At 40.9% G+C, this 25,186-nt stretch overlaps 1 protein-coding gene across 5 annotated transcripts in view; it reads left to right on the top strand.

Moving 5' to 3' along the window:
* Positions 1 to 25,186, top strand: part of GHR (growth hormone receptor) — a 164,953-nt gene that overhangs the window by 11,790 nt on the left and 127,977 nt on the right. Inside the window, exon 2 of one of the 5 annotated variants that reach the window (XM_032676934.1) lies at positions 5,133 to 5,188. The exons of 3 other annotated variants lie outside the window; for them this stretch is intronic. The gene's annotated coding sequence lies outside the window, so the exon portion shown is untranslated. Of the gene's footprint in view, positions 1 to 5,132; positions 5,189 to 21,623; positions 21,721 to 25,186 lie in introns of those variants that run through there. One more of the 5 variants, XM_032676935.1, reaches the window with a different exon arrangement.

Below are 25,186 nucleotides of genomic sequence, written 5' to 3' on the forward strand. Positions count from 1 at the left end.
TTTGTTCAAATTACTCTGACCAGTGCAGGTACTCCTCACTCTTTTGTGCCTTATTTCTCAGGTTTCTGAGGAGTCTTAAAGAACAGTTTCTTAAGCTTTCAGAAGGAACTGATAGAGCTTGTGTTGTCTTCTTATAAGTGTTAATGAGCATAGTCAGTTCATGATTGTTACTGTCTAGCCAACCATAAACTTCCCTCTCATCTTTCTCTTCTATGAAAAGACCTATAGTTGAGCTCAATACCTTCAATGCTGAATTATTTCTTTGCATTTTTAGAAACTCTTACTGCAGAGATCTTGCACAGTTTCTTCTCAGATGAGATCTGTGTGGTTGCAGCATGGAGTGTTGGTCTGAGCTGTATTTGTCGCTGTAGTACTTTCCCCTGCATTTGCAACTGTTTTCCTGGCTGTGTGGTTTCATGGCTGGATCCAACCCCACTGAAATCCGTATAAAGGTTTTATGACTGGTGGTATTTGGACCTTATCTTGCAGCCTGGAAACCACCTAGTCAAATATACATTAAAAATACAAAGATGTTTTGAAGTACCTGCATAATGCCTGCTAAATTAAGATGAATTAATCTGACAGGAAGACAGATTTCTTTCTAATGAAAGGGTTAAGTAATCCTTTTGCAATATTCTTTTGAGGATTTTTATGGGGATGTTTTGTATTGCACCCATACAAGTTACCCTGGCTCAGTTAATTACTATTTACATTGATCCTCAAGCCAGAGTGCTATGGATGTGGTTAAAGGAAAACATGCCGTGTTTGGATATCCAACCAGACAGAAACAGTATTATATGGGGGAAGTGAAATTCTGAAATAAAAAAACAATAGGGGCAGTAATATTATTGGTCAAGATTGAAATGAACAGCATATTTAGTGAGCATGTTTAGCATGATTTAAAGAGTGTGTGTGAAGATACCAAATGGCAGCATCAGGAACAACTATTCATCTCTTTATTTCTGAGTAAGTCTTTGCTATTAACATCATTGTTAAAAGGTGTAGCTTGTCCATATCCCCCCAACAGTGTTTGACAGAACCTATGGAAATTTCCAGAGGATAAAATATACTTTAGCTCAAGTTAATGGAAGGGAGTTCTTACAGCATATTAATCTTGTAGAAAATAATATTTTGTCTATACATGCTCTTATAACATCTGACTTCCACTGGAGCATCCTCAGAAGAATCCCTATAAGGCAAGATAAGTCACTGAATGTGGGCATTTTGTAAGTGTATTTCAAATCTCACGTATATGCTTTTTTGTTGCTTTCTTTTGTATTGAATTCTAGTTTCTGAAACAGATAGCTTTAGATTTGTATGTGAGACTATGGTAAAAAAGGTCACTGCCTGTTGTCCCTAAGGAAGGAGAAGCTTCTGTTCTTGCAATGGTATGTTTTTCTTGCTGGGCAGAAGGCTTTCTGTAAAATTTAACCTAGGAGTACTAAAAACCCAGTACCTGAGAAGATGCAGCTGTAGACACTGAGATTTCAGGAAATATGAGGCTGCATATTCTGAATAAGAAACAGCAGAGGAATGCATAGACAGATTGAGGCTAGGATGGCCTCAATGAAAAGAATAGCACAGGACTCAGGGTTTTCTTTTACCAGATCTTTTACTGCCAAGGAAGAGTAACAGGAGAGATATTTTTATTTTCCTTTGACTAGCAAGACAGCAAGGCTGATATTCCCACTGCCCTTCCTCTGAAAACAACAACAACAACAACAACAACAACAACAACAACAAAACCAAAAAAAAATGGACCTCCTGAAATCTGTATTAAGGAACAGTTTCTAACAGAATCTCTTTCAAAAATGGTTGCAAGGTGACTTCTTAAAAGACTCTTTCTACCCATCGTTTGAAGGTCATTCATCAGAAATTTATAAGTTCATTGCTATATTAATTCAGTAGTTGATTTCTGAAAATTAATTTCACTGACTTGCAAGACTAGGCATTCAAAACTATAGAAACTTCAATTCAGAGGTTCAGCCTAATCTTTTTTGCCTGCATTTGGCACATGCATGACATATGAGTCTGACTTTGAATAACTTTTAACTTCTCCAGAGTGTGTTTTGGTTTGGGGGATGATGTATTTTTGTTTGTTTGTTTGGAGTTGTTTCCCTTCTGTCAAAGGCTCTTGGGATTTAAGCCTTAAAATAAGCTAAACAGTCTCTGTACTATTTTAACCAATTATAAAGACAGTTCATATATGTGCCATCCAGTAAAATCCCAAATGTAACAGTCCCCATTGCAACAGTCAAGTGCTTTCTTTCACATACAACTTTCTTCCTTCCAGCTGAGAACTTGGAGGTTTACTTACTGAATTTATATTAAATATATTTGTATTTTGTGCTCTGAACTTTACTGTTCATCTGAGCAGCTGTATTCAACATGGGCACCTGTAAAGGACAAGTGTTACTGTACTGCTGTATTTTTGATGCACAGTATTTGCAAGAGAAAATGCCTAGAATCTCTGACAACTCTCAAAAAAAACCAGTTTGCCCAATCTCAATCTTATTATTAGCAAAAAATCATTTTTTTAATCTTTTTTTTAGTCAGGGAAGATTACTATAGTACAGTCATGAGATTGCTGCTATTGTTACCTTGGAAATTACTACAGTCATAGATTTCAATGACACCATGAGGTTGGTGTTCCTGTGCAAGTCCTCATGCTGGAGCCCAGGGATGTCTGCCTTGCCTCTTGTCTTAAAATCTACCTCAAAAGGGGAAAAATCATTAAATGGTTAAATCTTGAAAATTACTGCTGTACCCCAAAATAGTTTATGGCCTAGTTTCAGTTTACTGTGTGGTACAATTTTAATGGCAAGTATAAATGTTAAGCAATCAGTTTTCAAGGTGTGCTAGAGATTGCCTGTGACTTTAACCTACAGTCCTCAGCTGCTGTTTTAGGGTCAGCTCCTCTTTACAAACCTGGTCTGTATATTTGTTTGTGACCAGTTAGTCATTGATTTACAATGAAGTGTAGTGGGAGTAGCTCTGTCATTGCCACATGCATCTTCTTTGCTTAGAGACCAACCAGTAGTAAAAGAAAGCAACCCAATAAAATCACAATTATTCCTTTTTGTCATTTCTTAAATGATGGCTTGAATGTCCTTCTAGCTTCTTTTTGAAATGAGAGGTACCTTCTTGGTCTTTTACCAATACTTGCAAAGGAAAAGAAGTCTTTCTTCAGAGTACAGAATATGCCAGTTGTCTCTTGAAACTAAGCACAAGAATGAGGAAATACTAACAGGAAAAATTAACCAACACCTTTGGTAATATTTTGGGCTGCAAAATACTCACACGCAATTCCCTGAATCATAAACTACTTCCTCTGCAGTTTTCAGCGAGAAAGTCAGTTTTGATGTTTAGTTTGCGCAGTTATTAAGGGTCTCTCCACAGGCAGCAGGGATACACAAACATGTCCAGAGGATGAAACTTTTTAAATCTCACCCTCTTAAGGTCTCAGTTCCCGTCTAGGAGCATGGAGAGAGGACTTTGCTGCATTGGAAATGTATTCCTCATGAGGTTAAGTGCACGGAAAAATGTTAGGCATTTGCACTTTGACACTACAGCTGTGTCAGTGCTGCAGACAGACCACATTAAGGAGGCTTTGCAACAAAAATATCAGAAAACTTACTGTGTTGGGGTAACTGTGTGATAGGGAACAGAGTTTGTTCTAGCCCATGCTCCTGAAATTTCCTTAGGCACTAGTGATGGCTGAAGATCCAGAGGCTGTGAGGATGGTAATTACTGCCTTCAGGTAGTGAAGGACTGAGAGCCTTTTTGTGCTCAGAGGTGAGCAGACCTCTGAAAGGCAGATGAATTCAAGCAAAACATTAAAATGGAAAATGAATGGTGGTGCCAGCTGATCATAGGCACTAATGAGGGTTTCAGCAAGATCAGTAGAAAGCAAGAATTACTGAAGAGCAAACAACTCCTCACTACAAAGACAAGTACATTTCCCTGTAATGGCCTGACTCAGAGGAATCTGGAGGGCATGTAGTCTTTGAAGATTGCCTAAGAAATCAGTGCTCAAAGTTCACAGGCTGACTTAATCAAAGCAAGTCACCCATTAACACCTCCTTCACATCCAAAGTGCTTTGTACCTCAAGGCATATCACCTTTCTGCACACAGAAAAGAAGGCTTTTCTCTATAATTTTGTTAGTGATAAGCGATTTTATAACAAAACTACAATCAGAAAGCCATTTATGCTCACTTTTTTTGCTAATGTAGGCTTTTTTTGGTGGGTTCTGAGTTTCGTTTTGTTTGGTCTTCTTCAGGTTGAGGATAGGATCTATGTTATGGACCACTGTGTTCATTTCTGTTGCCCATTCTGCTTCGCTTCCTGACTCTTGATGCAGGGTTCTCCTCACCATGGAGGGAATCAAAGACCTGGCTGGTCAGAGGGGATGAAAAGCTCTTTTGCACTGACAGAGCAATGGGACTCTGAATAGAGCATCCTACAGTGAAACCTATTGTCCTAAATCTCAGATGCTAATGGAATATTACTGGCCAGAGCCAAATGCTGTTAGTGGTGATGTGGGGCATAAGTATGAATAGGACTTAACTCCAAGGTTACCTAACACTTGGGAAAGGAGGAAGGGTGAACTGAATCACCCAACCTAGTGGAGTCAAATCCAAAAATTATGTTTGTTGAAGTTAAACAGCCAATCCCCTACTTATGCCCCATTTGAGGCTTTCTCCTTCACCAGGGGTATTAACCATTCCCTCACAATAACTCTCAGAGATGCTGTAGGACCATCACGTGGAATAGCTTCTGGTATGGAAAAACAGGGAGATGATGAACAAGTGACTAGCTGGAGAAACAAGACCTTCATTGAAATGGCCTTGATGTGCCTTTATCACAGGACAGAGTCTGGGAGAGGTGCACTCATGCTACTCCCAGACACTGCTCAGATCACAATCAGGGGTCATGTCACAAACCCTGGTGACCTGGGAGGTCTGCTGGTATTTATCACCCCAGCAAACAGCCCAAAGAATTAAGTAGCTCTGGGGTGAAGTTGCAACACAGTAGGCTCATTAACTTATTGTGAAATAAGCAGAATGTTATGGAATAGCACAAAAAATCGGCAGACGATACACAGGACCAACATTTCCTTTGTCCCTGCAGGCAGGATCATCAGGTCATGGCATACCTTTAGTAAGTCCTGCTGCTTCCGACAACTGGTACGTATCAGCTCTAATTCTCTTGTTTAACCAGTTTTGGGCCCCTGATTGGCTTGAATCCTAGCTGTAGAGCCCATTTTTCATGCTTGTGAAACAGTGAGGAAAAGAATGAGTATTGTGATGGTCACAGCAGCAGTTCGTGACTGCTCTTCAAAGCTTTGTTTCACATTCAACACAAATTTCATGGGTTCTGCCTTTGAAGCAGAAGAGCAGAGCCTCATCCTTCTCAAGGATGAAGGTTTGATTTAAAAAAGGAATGAAAACTCTACATTAATAGATGGAAGTCAACTGTTCTGCATTCTCAGCTGTCTATAGATGGCCAGGACACTGATAAATAAGTAGCTAGAATGCACAAATAAGGGAAACATTGCTCTTACTAGCTCAAGACATTAAAAAATGTGTTGTTAGGCTAGATTATGGGAAGTTGGAGACTTTTTTTTAAATTATAGGAAATATAAGAGGCAATTTAGGGATGGGGAGAGAATTGAAAAGCAGTAAGAGATACAACAGCATTGGAGGCTTCCAAGTCTAATGTCCTGAGGGACTTCCATTTTATCTCTAGATACCTAAGTAAATGGAGAAGGGGAGAAGAGGTAGTAACCATGAACTGAGCTGGCAGCATTCAGAGGGAGAAGGGACAAAAGCCTGCTCTAGAGAAGATAAAGGAGAGCTTAATATTAAAAATGGTAAGAAAGACAATGATCATACCAAATTTTTGCTTGCTCTTTTTTGAGCAACACAGTAATGATCCAGGATATTGTAACAGGAGAAAGGATTAGGAAATTCAGTGCAACTACTCCACTGCTATCAGTAGGAATCAAGTCATTCTCATCTGCTGTAATCAGATGTAATTAGGTAAAAAATCAGCAAGTGAGGTTACTTCAGTTTTACTCTGTCAGCATTGGATTTCGTTTTAGACCTGGTTTTGCAGTTTTATTGGCTTCACATGCTTTGAAAGAGGCCATTTCAGTTTGTGATCCGGGACATTCCTGCAGCTGTTTATCATTCTCATTTTAACAAAAACACAAGGTCTATGAATAAAACAGCAAGAGAAAACAAGCAGCAAAAAACTGTAACTAATAGCATGCATTTGCTCATTCTGCTATTAACGAAAGCAGAGTTTAACATCAATATTTGGTTTTTATTTAGTTTAATGACAAATTTTCTCATTAGACTTGATTTTATTCTGTAACAATAATCATGGTCTTCATTTTGCTGGAAAAAGAAGTGTGATGATTACCACCCAATGGGGGCAGATGGGGATTAGATTCTGCTATATACAATATTGTGTATACATGTAAACTTAGTTTTTCTGTTTGAATAAACTGAGTTAAGGACTTGATCAGTATTATGCAAATGAGATTGGCACAAATGTTTTGTTTCTTTTCCCTCTAGTCCCATAGCCCTGTGATTTCAGACCTCATCACAGTTCTCAATCCTACTTTGATTATCAGACACCAAGTCCATTCTTGGAGTTGGTACTCTCAGACCAGATGCTGTAGGTTGTGGAAAGGGAGCTCAAATGTTGGCAAGCAAGAACCCATCTAATTTTTTATCTCATTAAGTAAATGTCTCAGTGCTCAGTGTAATACCTTTGTGCAGTGGTTGTTCTGCTTGAATTTAGGTGCTGCATTTTTTGCTGCAGCTGCTGCGGATAGCAAGGCTTTCACTAGTATGTGGATGGTCTGGATCTATGGTGTGGCCCTTATTAGAACTTGTCAGATAAGGAACAGCCAATATTTTAAACTGCAGAGTTCAGAACAGTAGCCATCTTCTAGGATTAAGAATTAATGGATTTTATTTTAATGATATAAAAAACAAGTCAATTCAGAATAGCATGAGAATTTTGCTTTTGGCAAATATCTTCCCTGTCTTCTTTCCTTGAACATACTTATTCAAATGTATCTTTCAATCGTATACCTATAAAAAACTTGCAAGACAATAAATAAATCTGAAGAGTGGGGAAGGGAAGATAGTTTTCCCCACCACGCAATAGGGAAGGAGTTAACTGGCTTCCTATAACAGAAAAGCCTATGAGTCCAAGGTACTGCAATCATGAATGCAGAGACAAATAATTGCATCAGTTACCAGATAAGAGACTATTCCTCCAGCAAATCTTTGAAATCTATAGTTCAGTTACAAGAGTGGGCTGGGAATGCTCATAAGGAGCCTCAGCCTCCCTGAAAACATTAACCTGAACTGAAGTAGAGCTGTGCAGCTGAAAGCAGGGAAGGAGAGAGGTGGGGTCTGAGAAGGCTGGTAAAGATCTGGAAAGAATATTAATATATATAAATATTAATGTTTTTCTTTTATGTGGACCAAAAAGTGAGGCTTGATGTATGATGCAGGAGCTTAAAGGAGCAATTGAGACAATGAGGATTGCTACTCTAGTAATTTTAGTTCCAACTCTGTATTTCTGAACTGTGATCTCCAAAAGCTGTGTCTGGGTGGGGGGTAGTGAGGTTGTGGTTGGAGATCACTAACTGGGAGGAAAACTCTTAGAAGTTTACGCAAAGCACCATTTAAAAGCTGAGCACATTGGCTCTATATAGAGGTTTTGGTTGGTTTACATGGACAGAAAATGTTTGGATAGAGTAAAATAAAAAAAACCCACCTTGTTTTCATCCTACTAAGTTTTATGTTATGGAAATTAATTAGAGACAGCTTAAGTAGGCAGATGACCATGACTACATCTGTACTACTATGTGAAACAGAACGAGTCACAGATGGGCAATGCTCACACTACATAGCTTTTGGCCACAGTTTCCTCTGGGCACCCATCCAGCACTTGTATAGTATAATGATTATTTCTTTGTGGTAGCTAAAATTCTGTCAAGGCTCAGGTATCAGTCTGGAAGACCAGTGTTTTCATAGCGTGAAACTGAGGGAATGTGTTGCATACCCCTGACGTGTACCATGTTGCCTACTCAGGAGTTCAGACACTGCTGAGACAGTGCTGGAGGACAGTGTAAGAGCAAGAAGCCAGCTCCAGCAGTTTAGTCATCTCCATACTTTCTACTGGAGACAGTTCTCAGCCAGTGCTATACCCCAGGCATTACTCAGGACTTGCTGACTTAGGTCAAAACCTGCCAAAGGGCATGTTAAGTGATGAGGGTTATATGGGGCTCATTGAGCAATCTCATTGCCTGTTCCTGTTTTATTTAGCATTACATTGAAAATACTGTCAAAATAAGAGGGAAGATGGGATTTAGTACAAGATGAGAAAGGGAGTGATGACCGCATGCAGCTTTGTCAGCAATGCTTAGGGAATCAACGTATACACATACACACATGAACATACCCTGTCCTGCTCCTCAGGGTGGCATGTCTTCTGTTCTCGGGTAGCAGTGGCCTCTTCTCCCAGCTCCATCCAGCACTATAGCAGCTGTGGCTTGCTCTAAAGAAGGGACTTTGGGCAGAAAGATGTACCAGACAAGGAACTTCATACAGAGATAGGCAGTATTAATGACAGAAAAAAGACAATTCACTGAACAGTGTGTTTCACACACTGAAATGTGTAATCTGGACCATGTAGGCTCTGAGGGGCCTCAGCAGAACCCAAGATGGGGCTGGATTGCTGGGAGCTTCCCAGAAACCAGGCACTTTGCTCACACTAGGTTCAGCAAATGGACCACACCAGGACTGATGTGAATTTCAGATTTTGTAATTTCAGGGTAGCCAGTTCTAATATATAGGAGACAAGGACCTGCATTTCACTGCAAGTAACAGAAGCTATATTTTCCTATGAGATGTATCTCCAGAATTACAAACTTCCCTCACATTTCCCTGTCCTTGAGAAAGTTAATGACTTATTTTGGATTTTAAATTCAACTTCTAGTATGGAACAGGAATATTCCAGTAGCTTTCCTATGCAGAGGCTTTGGCCAGGCATGGACGGATCTGGGAGTGAGGGCAGAGGCAAACAGGCCTTTAACCCTGAGTCCCTCATGTGAGACAGAGAGATAGCCCCGGCTGCTGGCCTGTTGGTCATGTCAGGCCAACGTCTGCACCAGGAGTAATAGCTGAAAACTACTAATTCAAAGTTATAAAAGTAAAACTTCAAATTTATGAAAATGAGAAGAAGCAGTTTTGTGACTGTTTCTCTTATTTGAGCACAACTGCTGGGGTCAAAGTCATTAATGTTCTTAGTAAACAGCAACTAGCACAAGTCACAACATAATGGGGCCCTCCTCTTGGCTATGTCAAATAGTTTATGGGATTATTTCTGTACAGGCTATTTCTAGATGTGGCCTGTGTCAAAAGTTTGGGCTGGCTGGATATCTAAGCATCTGTTTACAAGCATCAGGATGGATGGAATGTTATCAAGTACAGTGAAAGGCAACTGGACAGGACACATCTGCTGGTGTTCCACTTTGGGGTTACAATTGTTATGATCAAAAATAAAATAGCAAAACCACATCAGGTAAATGTTACTGCCATTGTTTGAAGGCATTTAAACATTGCATTTGCAAATTACCTCAGGACTGGTATCTAAACTGCAGTAGACTAAAGTAAACAATGACAAAGAAAAGCACAATTCAACCTAGAATTTCGATAAAAGACCTCTTTTCCCCGATTGTCTGTTTGATCAGTGATATAAAAATCCTTTAAAAACATCTTCAAAGAATCACAGAATCACAGAATCACAGAATGTACTGAGTCAAAACAGACCCGCAAGAATCACTGAGTCCAACCCTTAGCCCTGCACCCATTGCCAAGAGTCACACCATGTGCATGAGAGTATCATCCAAATGCTTCTTGAACTCTGTCAGGCTTGGTGCTGTGACCACTTCCCTGGGGAGACTGTTCCAGTGCCCAACCACCCTCTGAGTGAAGAACCTTTTTCTAATACCCAACCTAAACCTCTCATGACACAACTTCAGGCCATTCCCTTGGGTCCTGTCATTGGTCACCACAGAGAAGAGATCAGTGTCTGCCCCTCCTCTTCCCCTCACGAGGAAGCTGTGACTGCAATGAGGTCTCCCCTCAGCCTCCTCCAGGATGAACAGACCAAATGACCTCAGCCGCTCCTCATACGGCTTCCCCTCAAGGCCCTTCACCATCTTTGTTGCCCTCCTTTGGACAGTCTCTAAGAGCTTAACGTCTTTTTTATATTGTGGTGCCCAAAACCGCATACAATATTCAAGGTGAGGCCACCCAGTGCAGAGCAGAGCGGGACAATCCCCTCCCTCGACCATCTGGCAGTGCTGTGCCTGATGATCCCCAGGACACGGTTGGCCCTCCTGGCTGCCAGGGCACTAATGACTCATTCAATTTGCCATTGAAGAACAGGGAAAAAGTTACATGCTTAGATTTAGTTTTATATACCATGTATTCAGTCTGTATGACTGTTCATATGTGGACATTTCAAGTGCACAAACCAAATTTGAACAAATTTAATTTAAAAAAAATAAATGTGTGGAGAGCGGAGGAATGTGACAAGCCAAGTTGAAAGCATGAAGAAATGCAGGAAATCAACAAGAGTAGTAAGGATACCTAAAAAGTGACCACAAAAATTATCTTGTTTTAAAAAAAAAAGACTTATAAGTAAGATAGGACTATCTAACAGTAAAGGATATAGCTCTGCACTGGTGCTGAGCTCCAGACAGGGGAGGAAGTTGGACTTGTCGAAAGCCTCTGGGTGACAGTGAAGGAAGAGGAGGACACAATTGCTGCTATCATTAAACAAACCACATGAACAGAGCATATATGCAGTGGAAGTCTTTTTCATTAATAACATGACAAATCATTCAATACTCAAAGCACAGAACTGAAGAGTCACAAGAGAGTTTAACTGTCCAAAGAATGGGTAAGAAAAGAAACATCAGGACAGAAATTAATTAGCAAGCTCTATACTGAAAAGCATTGGTCACTATTTCTGTTTCATTAGAAAAAACAGAAGAGAGGTTCTTCTGGATATGTTTCTTAGCAGTGAAGAGTAGTTGTTTCAGAAAAGAATGATGAAAGGCAACTTGGAGACAGTGACTGTGAAATTATAGAGTACACAATCCTAAGAAAGAAAATAGGAAAAAAGGGAGATGATCATGGACTTGAAGTAGGCAAACTTCCACCAACTCAAGTCAACAAAACATCAAAGGAAAAAGTAGTTGTTGTGGTAGAAAACATAAGCTATTCCTATCAGAAGGGAAAAGTACTGAGAGATTAGTTTAGCTAATCCAGGAACTTTTATTTGATCTCAAACTCAGTAAGTTCCCTCTGAGAAGTGGAAATCAGAGCAAATTCTAAAACATGTAAAATAACAGCACATGTTTATGATCCAACTAGAAAACTAAGTCAAAAGCCCAACATACAGCTAGGAAACACTTCAAAAGGTAACATGCACTAATAATAAAGAAAAGAAAGGAAAATTATGATTAATTTTCCTGCCTATTTTTGAGACTGGAGGCAAGGCAATGACATAACTCATGAGCTCAAGAAAATGGTAGTATTTAAAATCTTTTTATGTATGTCAGGCAGGCACATCAGTAGCGTAATTAACCCTGATGACAAAGGGTTAAGTACTCAGTGTAAAACAGGCAAGAAATAGGACAGGAGTGCATTAAGAAACGCTCTCAAGCCAGCTAGACCAGTTAGACTATAGCCTGGGATATTTTAAGAATGAGGTGAATTCGTCAGATTAGCAATTACTTGAGAATCAGTGAAAAACTGCTAAAACATGTAAGACTGGGAAAGGACAAAAAAATTACAGATGCCTTATAGAAAAAGAGGGAAGAAAGCAAAGGAAGAAGAGCCTGGAAATAAACTAATCAATTTAACTTCAACTCACAGAAAAAAAACCCACAAAAAACCTCTAAACATATCTAGAATCAGATAAACTCTTTACAAACTTTTGAAAATGAAAATAGCGTAAAACCCAATATGCTAATGCATATCTTAAACATATTTTCTTTATTTTGATACTGTCATATCACAAAATTAGGGTTTTTGAGAAATATTTCTTTTTTCTCACTTTATTCAACTTTTTCTTAATCTGGATAACAGTCTTATTAAGCTTGCAGACGAGACAAAGCTGGAAAGAAGCACAAGCATGAATGTCTTGGAAGATGTAATTCAAAGTGAGAATTACATTATCTTGAGAAATTGTGGTGGTGGAACGAAAAATGAATTAAATGCCACATGATACACTGCACTTAGGTGGAAATAATCAAATTTAATGCTGTGATTTATAAATAGCAGTATAGCCTTCATGCTTTCCTCTTCTGAGCACTATTAGAATGTCAGGTAGAGAACTTGGTCTCTTTGGGGCATTATACTTCAGGAAAGATATGGACCAACTGGAGAAAGCCCAAAACAGTGCAAGTGATCAGAGGCAAAGAGAAAGTGATCTATGATGAAAGATTTCAAAAACAGAGATCCTCTGGCCTAAGATATAAGAAAAACTGAAGAGTACGTGGCAATTATTTTCTAACACAAAAGAGAATAATCTGGTCACCATTGTCAGTGTGGATAGAAGAATTCTGGAATTTAAATTGTAGCAAAAAAAGTGTTAGGCATTAAGGAAAACATTCTGATTATAAACTTGTGAATATCTGACACAAGTGGCTTTGGTAGGTAAGGGAGTATTTACCACTGAGACATTAAGAAATCTAGTCAAGCAAATACCAAGAATTAGGTAAGGACAGTAAATTCTGTTTTGGGATATATCAATGAATGCCACTACAAGCAGATAACTCATAGGTTTCAGCTCTATTTGGCTCCTCAATAATTCCAATGTGGTTACCATGTCAAAACAATGACATGTCAGGCATGCCAAGCACATGATGAGCAGGTGGCCTGTCCTGGTGTTGGAACTACTGTTCAATCTGAGGTTCCACCTAGGAAAAGAAACAGTCATCAGATCCTGTTTAGAGTGAAGTCATCTATTTTTCTGGAAACCAGCTTTATATTTAGCTTGCCCCACATCCCATGATGGAACTCAGGAGTCCTCTAAGAACACTGTTGTTCACAGGACTGCTGCTCTTTGGCCTCTCCAAGGCAACGGTATGCATCACATGGCTTGCATAATGTAAAACATCGTTATGCAGCACCATTAACCTGAAAGGCTGGACATTCCCTGAACTTGACGACTCTTGAGGTCATTTCTGTGTCAGCTGACTCGAGCCTCCACTGCTTTTCGGTACTGTTATGAGCACTAAGAACCATCACAGTACAAGCATGCAGGATAAAGGGTTGGAAGTAAACCTGTGCAGCAACTTCACCCAGGCAGAGGCTGAAGGCCAAAGGACTAGAGACTGTGTGGATGGACAGCTAAACCACTTTCTTTGAATGGAATGGAAAGTCCATGGGAGAACTACAGAAAGGAGAAGGATTTGTCGAGTAAAAACAAAAGGGTCCAGAGATCTGCATTTTGACGGCAAGGTGGTTATGGCTCCATTAAGATTTCTGAAGGGAGAACGATCAGTGTAGCATCAGCAAAACAGCCCTATAATATGAAAACCAGGGAGCTACAGACCTGTGGGTCTGATTTTTACACCTGACTAGATGTATTATACAGAGTAGAATTGGGAAGAATGTCAACAAACATAGTCTTTTTGAAGAGTCAAAATGCTACCTCACATCATCTTAGGAACTTCCATGTATACAAAAATATTCGGCTTTGAAAGACATTTCCCTGTGAGCATTTAAATGAGAAGATAATACTAATTCAGGATTTTCCCCTACTGATGTTACGTTTTTCTCAAAATGGTGAGTTGATGTAAAAAACCAAGCTCTTCAGAAAGAGGTCGATGTTTTTCTCAGTTATGTAGAGACAGCAATAGCATGTATTTTATTAGTCGGTCTGTCCAAAGTTCCTTGCTGTCACATATGCTTGAGATCTGCCAATTATAGGCTTCTAGCTGAATCGTAAATTAAAGGTTGATGCTGTTCCTGGAAGCCCCAGACTTATGAAAATGACAAACAAAGCTACTCTGTGGCTTTGTTTACATGCAACCAGTCCAGGAAATTCAAGTATCATACTTTATACACTGTAACCTTGATTCAATTCTAGTCTGTTGTCTTTTGCACGGTAACAATACTGTTTTAGCTTCAAGTGAATTTGAGTACCCAAATAATCAAGATAGTGTCTGCTCTAGCTTTTGTGACCTCCTTTCCACCTAAGTCTGAGAGACAAAAGAACTTGGGGTGGAGAGCAAGAATATGTAGCAAAAAGTTGCAGAAAAATGCTCATGAAACATGGGTAGACAATGAAGACATGTTCTGAGCAAAAAAATGTAAAATACCTGGAAAAGTGAATCAGTTAGCTCTTTAGCATATTAGAATTTAGACATTAAAGCACTGGAAGGCAATCCAAAAAAGCCTTGTTTAACGTGCTTAAACCTTTGGGACACTTTAGACCCTAGCATTTTAGGCAGAAGCTTCACCAGATACTGAAAATTGTGCTATTCATAGAAAGAAATGGAGGACAATGTGGACATATGGATGCAGGAAACGGTCTCAGGCTCTGAATTCCAGCTTTGCAGACTGTGGTTACAATCTTCTATTAACGCTTGAAAGACTAAGGATGGGATTCAGTTAAGATCACAGGGCAACACCATCACATTATTTATCACAAAACTGATTGATATTTTTCACTGTTCATTTGAAGTAGTTCTTCTGGCTAATGTAACACCTAGGATGAAGGACAACCTGTGTAGTGCTGGAAATGGGCCAGGATACCAGCCTTGATAATATTTATCTTAGAAAAAAAGAGCAGTGAATATTAAACTTCAAGCAAAACCTTCACTCCTACTCTCCCCCATTTCCCTTCTTCAGAAACAAAGCAAGCAAAATACTGCCATTTACACTTTTCCCCAAAAACCCAGAAAGTCGGTGCATTCATTACACAGCAGATAGGTCTTTGCTTTATATTAGCTGCAGATAATGACATGTTGAATGACTTAGAAATAACAGAAAGAGAGAGCAAGAGACCTCAGGCTCTGGCAGAGTGTTCCTTCTTTCTTTTCTCTCTTTGCCTTCTTATCCTGCATGCTTGCTCATTTTGATTCCTTGGAGATTAGTTCCTCAAAGAAAATTCTCTGTTTCTACAGATATTGGTTAGGCAAATATTCTACTTTCATATAAAGTATTCAGGGGAGCTTTGCTCTGTAGCTTTAAAGGAAATAACCCAGATATCCCACAACCTAAATTTTTCCACATATTCAGAGGCTGAAAACAGAGCTGCTATTAAATATTGTTTTTATTTTTGCATACAGCAAGCACCGTGTATTCCCAGCTCTTGGTACAAGTCTGATCATGGTTGAAATATGCATTTTATTAGTGTGGTTTCTTTTTGTGGCAAGCAATCGTGTGCCGTGGTACTTTTTTCCGCAATTCTACTTATGACGGAAATTTAGATTAAAAGAGTGCTTTTCTTCTTTCAGCTATTCTTATTCCATAGATGAATAAAGAGCATTAAAAAGGTGAAGGGAGGAAAGAGGAAGCATCAACCTATCCCCTGTTCAGAATTTTCACTTGCTACCATCCTATAAACAGATATTTTGACAGCAAACATAGTACATGCCTAAAAGACTGACTTACTCCCTACAAAGGTTAACTTTCACTTATGTTTCACACAACACCAGTGGCATTTTTTTCTCCATAAGTTTTCTAAAGTCATATGTCATGGTTTTAAGCCCAGCTGAAAATTAAGCACCAGGCAGCCTCTCGCTCAACCCCTACTCTCTCTCCCTCTACCATGGTGGAATGGGGAGAAGAATCGAAGTAAAACTTGTAGGTTGAGATAAGAACACTTTAATAATTGAAAATAAATTAAAATACAGTAATAATAGTAAAATAATAATAGTAGTAATAATAGTAATAGTAGTAATAATAATAATAACAACAACAATAATCATCATCATCATCATGGCTAGGCTTCGCAAACGAAGATTTAGGAAGGCTCTACCCACATTTGCTACAAGTGCACTGGTGGCTAAAAAGGTCAATATGAGATAGACATGTCCGGTTGCAAAAGGTACAGCAGAAAGACTCCTTAGGTGGTATTGGCAAGACGTGATTCTTTCTGTGTTGTCTTTTCTCCTTGAGAGTGATCCTGCGTGCGTTCTCAAAGGAAGCAGAGGCGTTATAGATGGTGTGTCTCCAGACTTGCCGACTGGAGGCCAGAGTAGACCAGTTATGTTGATCAATATGGCCAAGGCTGAAATGTTGTTTCGGGGCTCCTCTCTTGTGGCAGCCAGTGGCAAGTTCACCATAAAGCATGAGCAACAACAATAATAATATTAAGGGAAAACCCAAGTGATGCATAATGCAATTACTCACCACCTGCTAACCGATGCCAGATGCCCCTTCCTGAACCCAGACTGGCCTGCCCTTCCAGGTAACTCTCCCCAGTTTATATACTGGGCATGTCATTCTAAGGTGTGGAATATCCATCTGGTCATTTTGGGCACCTGTCCCAGCTGTGCTTACTCCCAGTTTCTTTTGTTATCATCCTCACTGGCAGAGCATGAGACTCGAAAAAAGTCCTTGATTTATGATAAACATGGTTCTTAGTAAAGAACCAACAAATCAGAGCATTATCAACACCATTCTCGTTCTGAATGCAAAACATAGCACTGTAACAGCTACTGAGAAGAAATTAATTTTACTCCAGCTGAAACCAGGACACATGATATAAAGGGGGAAACACGTGTGCATCTGAATCATTCTCTTTCTTATTTCTAAATGACTAACATGTTCCTTTTATAGCCCTCATTTTTTTATTACCATCTAGATAAGATCAGTGGAGATTAATTGAAAAAATTAATTGGAAAAAGATGTCTTGTATTACTAAAATAATAGGGGTTCATAGTCTCTGTGCCTGGAGGCCAGAAACAAGCGCAATACCACAGGATCAATAACTTGTACCTATCCTGTTTAATATCTCTATCAATGACCTGGAGGAGGTAATGTGCACACTCGTCAAGTGTGCACATAACAACATACTGGAGGGATCAGTCAATATGCTCAAGAAATGCTTCCAGAAAGACCTAGACAGGTTGGAGGAGTGGGCTGATGGGAACTGTGTGAAATTCTGCCAGGACAAATGCAAAATCCTGCCCTGGAAAGAAAGGAGCCCATGCAGTGATACAGAGATATTGTACAACTGGAGTGACCCAGTGAAGTGCCACCAGGGTGCTCAGCTCAGGAGCTGGAGCATGAGCACCCCAAAAGGATGTTGAGGGACAGGGCTGCTCCAGCATGGAGAAGGAAAGGCTTCCGTGGCACCTCAGAGCAGCCTTCCCTTTGCTACAAGTAGGACATTGAGAAGACAGAGCCAGGATCTCCACAGCAGTGCATGATTGACAAAGGAGAGACAATGAGCATAATTAGAACTGAGAAGTTCAGATTGGAGAAGAAAGGAAACCTTTTGTCCTGTGAGGACACTGCAGCAGGGGGGCAGGTTGTCCCAAGACGCTGTGCAGTCTTCATCCATGGAAGCTTTTGAAACCCAACTGGGTAAAGCCGTGAGTAATAAGATTTTCCTTCTTCACTGACCCTGAATTCAGCAGGAGATTGGACTAGGGAGCCCCTGAGATCTCTTCCAAGCTGAATCTTTCTGTTTCTATGATGGTGTTAAACAAGAAGCCAAGAAAACAGATAAAGATATAGATTTTACCTGCAAGTAAGAATGTGGAATATGAACAATGTCTTGATTTAATCTCATTCTCCTGCAGTTTTTAATGCAGCTTTGAAAAATAAAAAATGTTTTTGTAATTTAATATAAGTAGTTTCTCACTCAAGAGAAACATACTCATAGTCACTTAAACCTCAAACCACTGGGAATTTTGAACTACTCAGACTAGACCATGTTGTTTCAGGCCTAATGTAAGAGCTCCACAGGTAAAGCAGTATCAATTAAGACTATATTTTGCAATACCATATTAGCAAAATGCTTAGCAACAAAAAACTCACCTTATTTACTTCCAGTACAAACTCTGCTAGACAAAATAACACTTTTTTTTTTTTTTTTAGCATGGACCTTGCATGTGGACCCTGTTATATTGATCTAGAAATGCATATATTAACATTGCTTTTGCTGATATAGGTAACTATTGCCTGCTAAATCAAGCGATAGGAGTTTGGCAGGCATTACCAATACAGCTACCTTTATGTTGCACAAGCTCAGACTTTAGCCAGTGCTTACATTAGGTGTTCACAGTGAGTCTGGTAGAAATTACTGGCAGCGCTTGCTGTAGACACTGGAAAGTAGAGGAACCTCTTTCAGATGAAGAACTGTTATGAACTGAGCTGTTAGAATTCTATTTGACATACTGTTGATAAACACTATGTTATACACTAATATAAACAGAGAGCAAACCAGACTCAGACATCATTTCGTCTTCTGCACCTGGTTGCAGAGCATCATACTCAAAAAGGAGAGGACTTTCAATACACTCTTTGGAATGAACTGAACTGGCAACTGCATGTTCAGAGAAAAGAGTAGGTGTAAGCATGACTGGATATTGTGTCAGAGTAAATGGTCAGAATTCAGGTATCTTTACTGAGAGTACTCAAGCCAGACTTGAGTTTCGAGGCTTTTTAAGAAGATTGGAGGGAATCTGGAAGAGTGATAATACAGCATAAATGAAAAAGAAAAATGAAGCACATAGACATTCATTAAATTATACATAGTTTTAAAAGTAGATGTGTCTATAAAGAACACAACCAATTTCTATATTTTTACTGAGCCAAATGTAAGATTCTTGCTTCATAAGATACCAAACTCAGGTACTCTGAAGCTAATTTCTCTTGGTGATTAAAACATTACCACTGGGAAGAAGCACAGAATAAATATCCCCCTAAATCCTCCAATGAAATTGAGTATAATAGTTATCAAAAGACAAACCTTTTTTTTTTTTTTCCTAAGAGAGAAGCAAAGAGACCACTGACCATTTATTATGCTATTTACTTGTATTGGAAAGATTAGGAAAATTAAAAATATTTATCCTATACTCAAGTTATACACACGCTTGTGCTTTCACATCTCCAGGACCAGCTGTACGGTGTGGAAACTACACTCTTACTTGTCTCCCATCTTTCCAGCCCCACGCACACCCTCACAAGCTTTCTGACTGAAAATTATTTTGGCTGCTTTTGCCTAAATCTGCTCTTGTTGGCACTGAACTGTGTTTGACATTAATCCCCATGAAACTAAACCACCTGCCATGTGAAAAAATAAACAACTTTTATCTAGTATACAGAAAGTCCAGGCAGGTATAAACCCAGAATATATAATAAACTATGGATTTATAATTATCTACACTGATTTGTACATATAATGAGGGAGCAGTAAATATTTTCTCTGGTTTATCCATGTGGTATTTTAGATGCTCAGCTCTCACTGCTACTTAGCCAATACAAAACAGTTCGTCATAGTCTCAGATCTTATTATGTTACAGGAATGTTGTATTAAACAAACCCCATAAACATATTTGGACCCGGAATACAAGTCTTTCTCTCCTAACACAGTGTTTCAACCACCAAATTACAGGACCAGGATCAGGTCTATAGTTAGAATTTCTAAATCAGTGAGTTTTTAATCATGCTTTGTCATAGCTTCAGTAGAAGACGTAAGAGTGAAAGGTCTAGAAAAAAACCACTAGTTTGGCAGCACAAGCATCTCATAGGAGATGTGGATATGAGTTTCCTAACCAGTGGTAAGAACTGAAAGTTAATGTCCTTTGCACATATATTAATGGAAAGACTTACTTGAGCTTGACACTTAAAAAAATGTAGAGTTCTGTTCCCATGATTTTTGAAGGAGGAAAAGGCAAGATGTGGTTCTGGTGTAGGAATAAGAAAGATGAAGTTGTATGCTCTTAGTTTAAAACCTCAGTGATACTTTGTCATACAGTTTCATTTCAGTTTTGATATCAGATTTTAACTCCCTTAAGGCAACTGAAAATTCATAAGGCCACATCTTATGGTCCACCTTGCCACAGCTACACGTCTTTACCCCCTGGGCCCACTCTATTGGTTCAGGGCAGAGCAAGTCCAGATCAACAGCCCAGCTGAGAACAGATCACTTGATATTTGAGGCACAGCAGTTCCCTGAAGCCAAGCAGGACCCAGTAGCACAGCTCCTGGTGCAGTAATATAGGAAGGGCAGCACCAACCTGAGCAGCCAGAGGTGCCAGGAACCCCATTGTCCACAGCCACTGTAACCAAACAACTTCTGTGTGCTGGCCCTGGTATTCCTGTTCACCAAACAGCAACAGGGAGCTTGGGTGAGCTACAATTAATTTCAGAGGGGACTTTGCCTTGTCACAAGTGATTGTGAAACTTTTATAACACTGGCTTGTATGGCTTTTGTCCCACCTCTGTTGTATGAGGAAGCCAGATGATGAGCCATTTGAGGGTGAATGGGACACACAGCACAGGGTGCCTGCAAGGGCCTCAAAGATCAGTGTCTCACTGCTGAGGTCACCTTTGCACTTATGTGCCTACCTCTGATACTTTATCAACATAAGCGATACCTAAACAAACTGATGGCACCATGCTCATTTTGAATGTTTTCTTTCCTAAGGTGCTTCTCAAAAGAGAAATCTTTTATTATTGCAAGAAAATCCCTAAGAGTCGCTCTCCCTTTTGCCGTAGCTTCTGTCTACACTCACACTACTCAGTTCTTCGTGTGAGCCACCACGCACCTGCTCATGGAAGATGCCTATCCTCATCTTTTCAGCCGTCCAACGCCACTTCACTTCCACCTGGTAGCCGCGTCCGTGGCACGCTGACACCCCCTTCTCCCTAAAATCGGGTTCATCGCCTTCCTGAACACAAACGCGAGTGCCAGCCCTGCCCTTACAGGCACACGCCAGCTCGGGAGCCCGGAGGTTCGCCCTCGCTGGCCATGGCCGGGGGGGCTGTGCCCGCAGCGCGGAGCTGACCCCCGGGGGGGGTTAGGGATGTTGCGCTTCAGTAGCCGCCGTCTCCCCCTAGACAGAGCCCCGCGGCGCAGCCAAAGTGCCGGCACCGGCCGGGGCTCAGGGAGGGCGGCAGAGATCCGGAGGACGCGCCGAGCCGTCCCCGCCCGCCCCACCCCGCCAGACACGCTCCCCCGGCCCCGCACCCTGATCCCCCCCTCCCGCGGCGGGCGGGCCGCCAGCTGCCGGGGTGGAGGGGGAGGAGAAGGAGGAGGAGCACGCAGCGGCAGCCCTTGAGTGCCCCGCGCCCCGGCAGGCAGGGCAGGGCGGGCTGCGCCGAGCAAAGAGAGTACCCCACCAGCGTTGCTGCCGCTGCCGGCGGAGGCGGGCGGGTGTGCTGAGAGGAGTGGGGGGCCTCCCCACCGCCCCCTGCCCTCCACCCGCCTGCCCCGCCCCGCCCCGCCCCGCGGGAGGAGTGCGGGCTCAGCCCGAAGCTGGGCTGCTGTTGCTCGCTTTCTCGCCGGTTGCTGCCGCTCCAGAAGTTGGGGCCGGTCGCGGCGGACGCTCGCTGAGGCGCTCTCATGGTGCCGGTGCCCGCCGGGGGGGGCCACGCCCGCCGCCGCCCGCCGCGCCGCCGAAACTTGGGGGAAGTTTGTGAGCGACTCGGTGAGTACCGGGCGGCGGCTCCGCGCCTCTCCCTGCCCGCCGCCTCCCGCCTGGGGCGGACGCCGAATGGCTTCCTCGCCCCAGTGTCCCAGCACCAGGGTCCGGCTCCTGACGGGCTTCGCCGCCCTCACCCGGCTCTCGCTCAGGAGTTTTGCGAGCTCGCCCCGCGGGGCCGCCCGGCGTACCCCACTGGCGAGGGCAGCCCGGCCCCGGAGCCGGGCCGGGACCGCGACGTCAGCTCTGGCCGTGGCCGGGACGGCGACTGGGGGCCAAGAATTCCCGTCAGCTCCCGTGCTGTGGGTGATGGAGGGGGTGATGGGGGAGGGAAGGTCTGGAGAAGCAGTTTTCTTCAGAGGAACCCTCTTTTCTACGTGGACTGGGATTTAAAAAGCAGAGCGAGAATGGTGGTTTAGCTGCCAGCGTTGCAGGCTTCTCCTCTGTAATAGACCTAATCGGAGTTTCTGTTCTGTGTGGTTTATTCCAGTTTATACAATTCCCTACTCCCGTTTTTCTTTTCCTTTTTTTTTTTTTAATACTATCTATAATTTTGTTTCTTGATGTGTGGCCTTCTGTAAGTATTACACAGGATTAAAAATAAAAAGAGAATGCTTTTAAAAACAAACACTGCAAATGCTCTGAGCAGAAGTATACGAAACAGAGGGGTTAATGCAGAGGAATAACGAGTGTTTTATCACAGTGGCGTCTTCTGTGATACTTGTTGCAAACTCTCACGGGACTAATGCTAGACTGGACGTGCATTAGCTACTCATCTTTTCACTAGAGAATATTTTGTTCAGAATTTAGTGTATTATTAACTTATTGTTTTCAGTCACGGCTTCACTTTCCTTCTCGTGTAACAACAACACAATATTCACAACTGGTCATCTTGGTGGTTAAATTGGAAATGAGAGTGAAGCAATTAAAAAACTGTAGCCCAATGCTTGAGTTGGATCCTATTTTATAGAAGCTTTAAGTAAGTATTTACTGATAGGAAAAATTGAAGTTATTTGTCAGGTAAAGATCTTCTTAAATCCAAAAGTTTTAACTTAGAGTTGTTTGGTCACATCAGCCATGAAAATGTATTTGAGAATAGAATCAATGTACGGAGATCTGGTAAGACTTATTTGAGTACTGATGTTTATTTAAAAGATGCTTTTTTAAATATTGAGATTAAAGTAGATGGCAATTGAGATGTCTTGTGGCTCTGAGTGGTAAATATAAGTATTACTGAAAGTTATTCAGGCAGCTTGAATTGAATAGGAATACGATGTCTTTCATCCCTACCACATCTCAGTCTTGCATTACTAGAATTGCTACTTGCTGTGTTAATTCACGACATTTGCATGTTCTAATAATTATATAGGATTGACAAACATGCCAGTGTGCAGTCTTTCTGAGGAGTAATTTCTGAGGTTGCCAGTAAATGGTAGTGATACTTTTACTAAATATGTAGCTGTAACTTACTCTAATACACAGAGAAGTCATAGATACCCCCCAAATATTTTGGAGTGAAATTGTCCTAGTGTGGTCAAGGATTGTTTTCATTACCATGGGCTGTTTCGTTGTCTTCTAGTGTTGATGTGTCTGCGCAGCACAGTGCACGTAAATAAAATTGGAATCTATAGAGGTGTTAATTCCTATAGCACTGTGCAAGGCAGCTGCACTGCTCCCAGAGAGTGCTTGAGTGTCTATGCAACACTGGCTGTATTGGGGAGAGGTATGGAGCTTAGTTCTCCACATTTTTACAAACTAAAGTAGCATGTTATACCATATATGACCTCTTGTGACATTTTCCAATAAGGAATGATCAAGAACTCTGATGGCAAGTTCCCTCTTTATATGGGTTAGTACCTTTCCTTTCCATGATCTGGAGACTGAGGTTCCCTTAGGGTATGACTTTCACGCACAGGGTTTCTTTCGATTGCCAATATGTACATGACTCTAAGTGTGTATTTAAACTAGACCTAAGCCTTGCTCCCATTAAATGAAGCTTCCTTTTGCTGCAGAAATTGTTTTTTAACAAAGCTAGTATTCATCTTGTGCTATTAATGAGAGCATTGGGGAGAGTAAATATAACATCATGTATCTTATTTGAAATACCAGATGTCCATGGACAAAGTGGAAGCTGTGAATATTTGTCATTGAGAAAGCATTGTAGGCAGAGATGCTTTGATTTTTTTTTTTTTTGGACTGATTGAAAAATAAGATGTGCTTTATCAGACATGACAGCACTTGCATTCAGCCAGGTTGAAGCTCTTGCAATCTTAAGGTATGTGTCAAAACATTTTGAAATCCCAACAAATAAATAAAAATGATAGGAACAACAACAAGGGAGGTATAAAGTTGGTGGGGAAAGGAAGGCAAGGATATCACCAGTGTAATAACGAGTCTGCTTAGTCCACATGGAAGTTCTTAAATGATTGACTAGCTAGAGGGCCAGGTTTCTTTTAAATGAAAGATCTTCCTTATTTTTTTTACCAAATATTTGTCTGATGGGAAGACAATTCTTTGACCCAGCAGAGCTGAGAGAGTAATTCTGGGAAGAGGGCAGTGTGAGGAAAGCAGGGAGAGAGGGGTAGTAGGGTCGCTGCTTTGCTGTGGCGAAGGCAAAAGGCTGATGCAATGAGATACTAGCTTGGCAGGAGTAGATTTATGCCAGGACTTGAAGGAACACTTTGTGCTCAAATTGTTTATCACAAGGGAAATCTTTCTTTACCATATATGAATCCCAGTTAAAGTCTTCGTATGAGGTAGGTGTTTGTTTACACGTCAGTGTAGTTCATGAGAGACGGAACAAGCATCCTCTTACCAAAGAGCTGATTTTCAATGTATGAGAAACAACTTTTCCTGCAAAATTGTAAGGGCTGTTTTCTCTGACAGCTGTGACAGAGATGGATGTTGTCCATATCACGTTTACCGCAGCTTATGAAATGAAAATATATTTAAGCACGTATTTTATTGACCTTCAGAAAGCATGTATGCCATTGAACATACATTAATCACCAGAATTATTATTTTTTAAATTATTAATGAGGTAGTATAAACTTCAGAAAAGCTTCACAGTAGCAGGGTGGTTTGCAATAGGGTAGGACTTTATGTCTCGCCTAACAAACAGCATGGTACATTATATTGTTAATTTCAGATGTACAATGTTGTGAGGATTTAAAAGACAATTAAAATTATTTTTAGTGAAGTCATAAGTGCTGGAAAACACTCTTGATGCAGTCTTCTGCAATCAGTAATGCTTGAGATACTTGTGTTAAGTGTGTGAATGCATGTGAACAAACGCTTGGTTCGGAGTAACTTTCGAATGTAAGGTTGTCCCACTTTGTTATCCACTTAGTCAGTAGCTGAACAACTACACCAGTAATCAAACATTTATGAGCTTTGACACTCTATTTGCAATGCTATTCATACTTATCATACTAATCACGTCTGTCTTTTGATTTTACAAAAAATCCTTTGA

The sequence above is a fragment of the Chiroxiphia lanceolata genome, chromosome Z (assembly GCF_009829145.1).
Source record: "Chiroxiphia lanceolata isolate bChiLan1 chromosome Z, bChiLan1.pri, whole genome shotgun sequence".
NCBI classification, from domain to species: domain Eukaryota; kingdom Metazoa; phylum Chordata; class Aves; order Passeriformes; family Pipridae; genus Chiroxiphia; species Chiroxiphia lanceolata.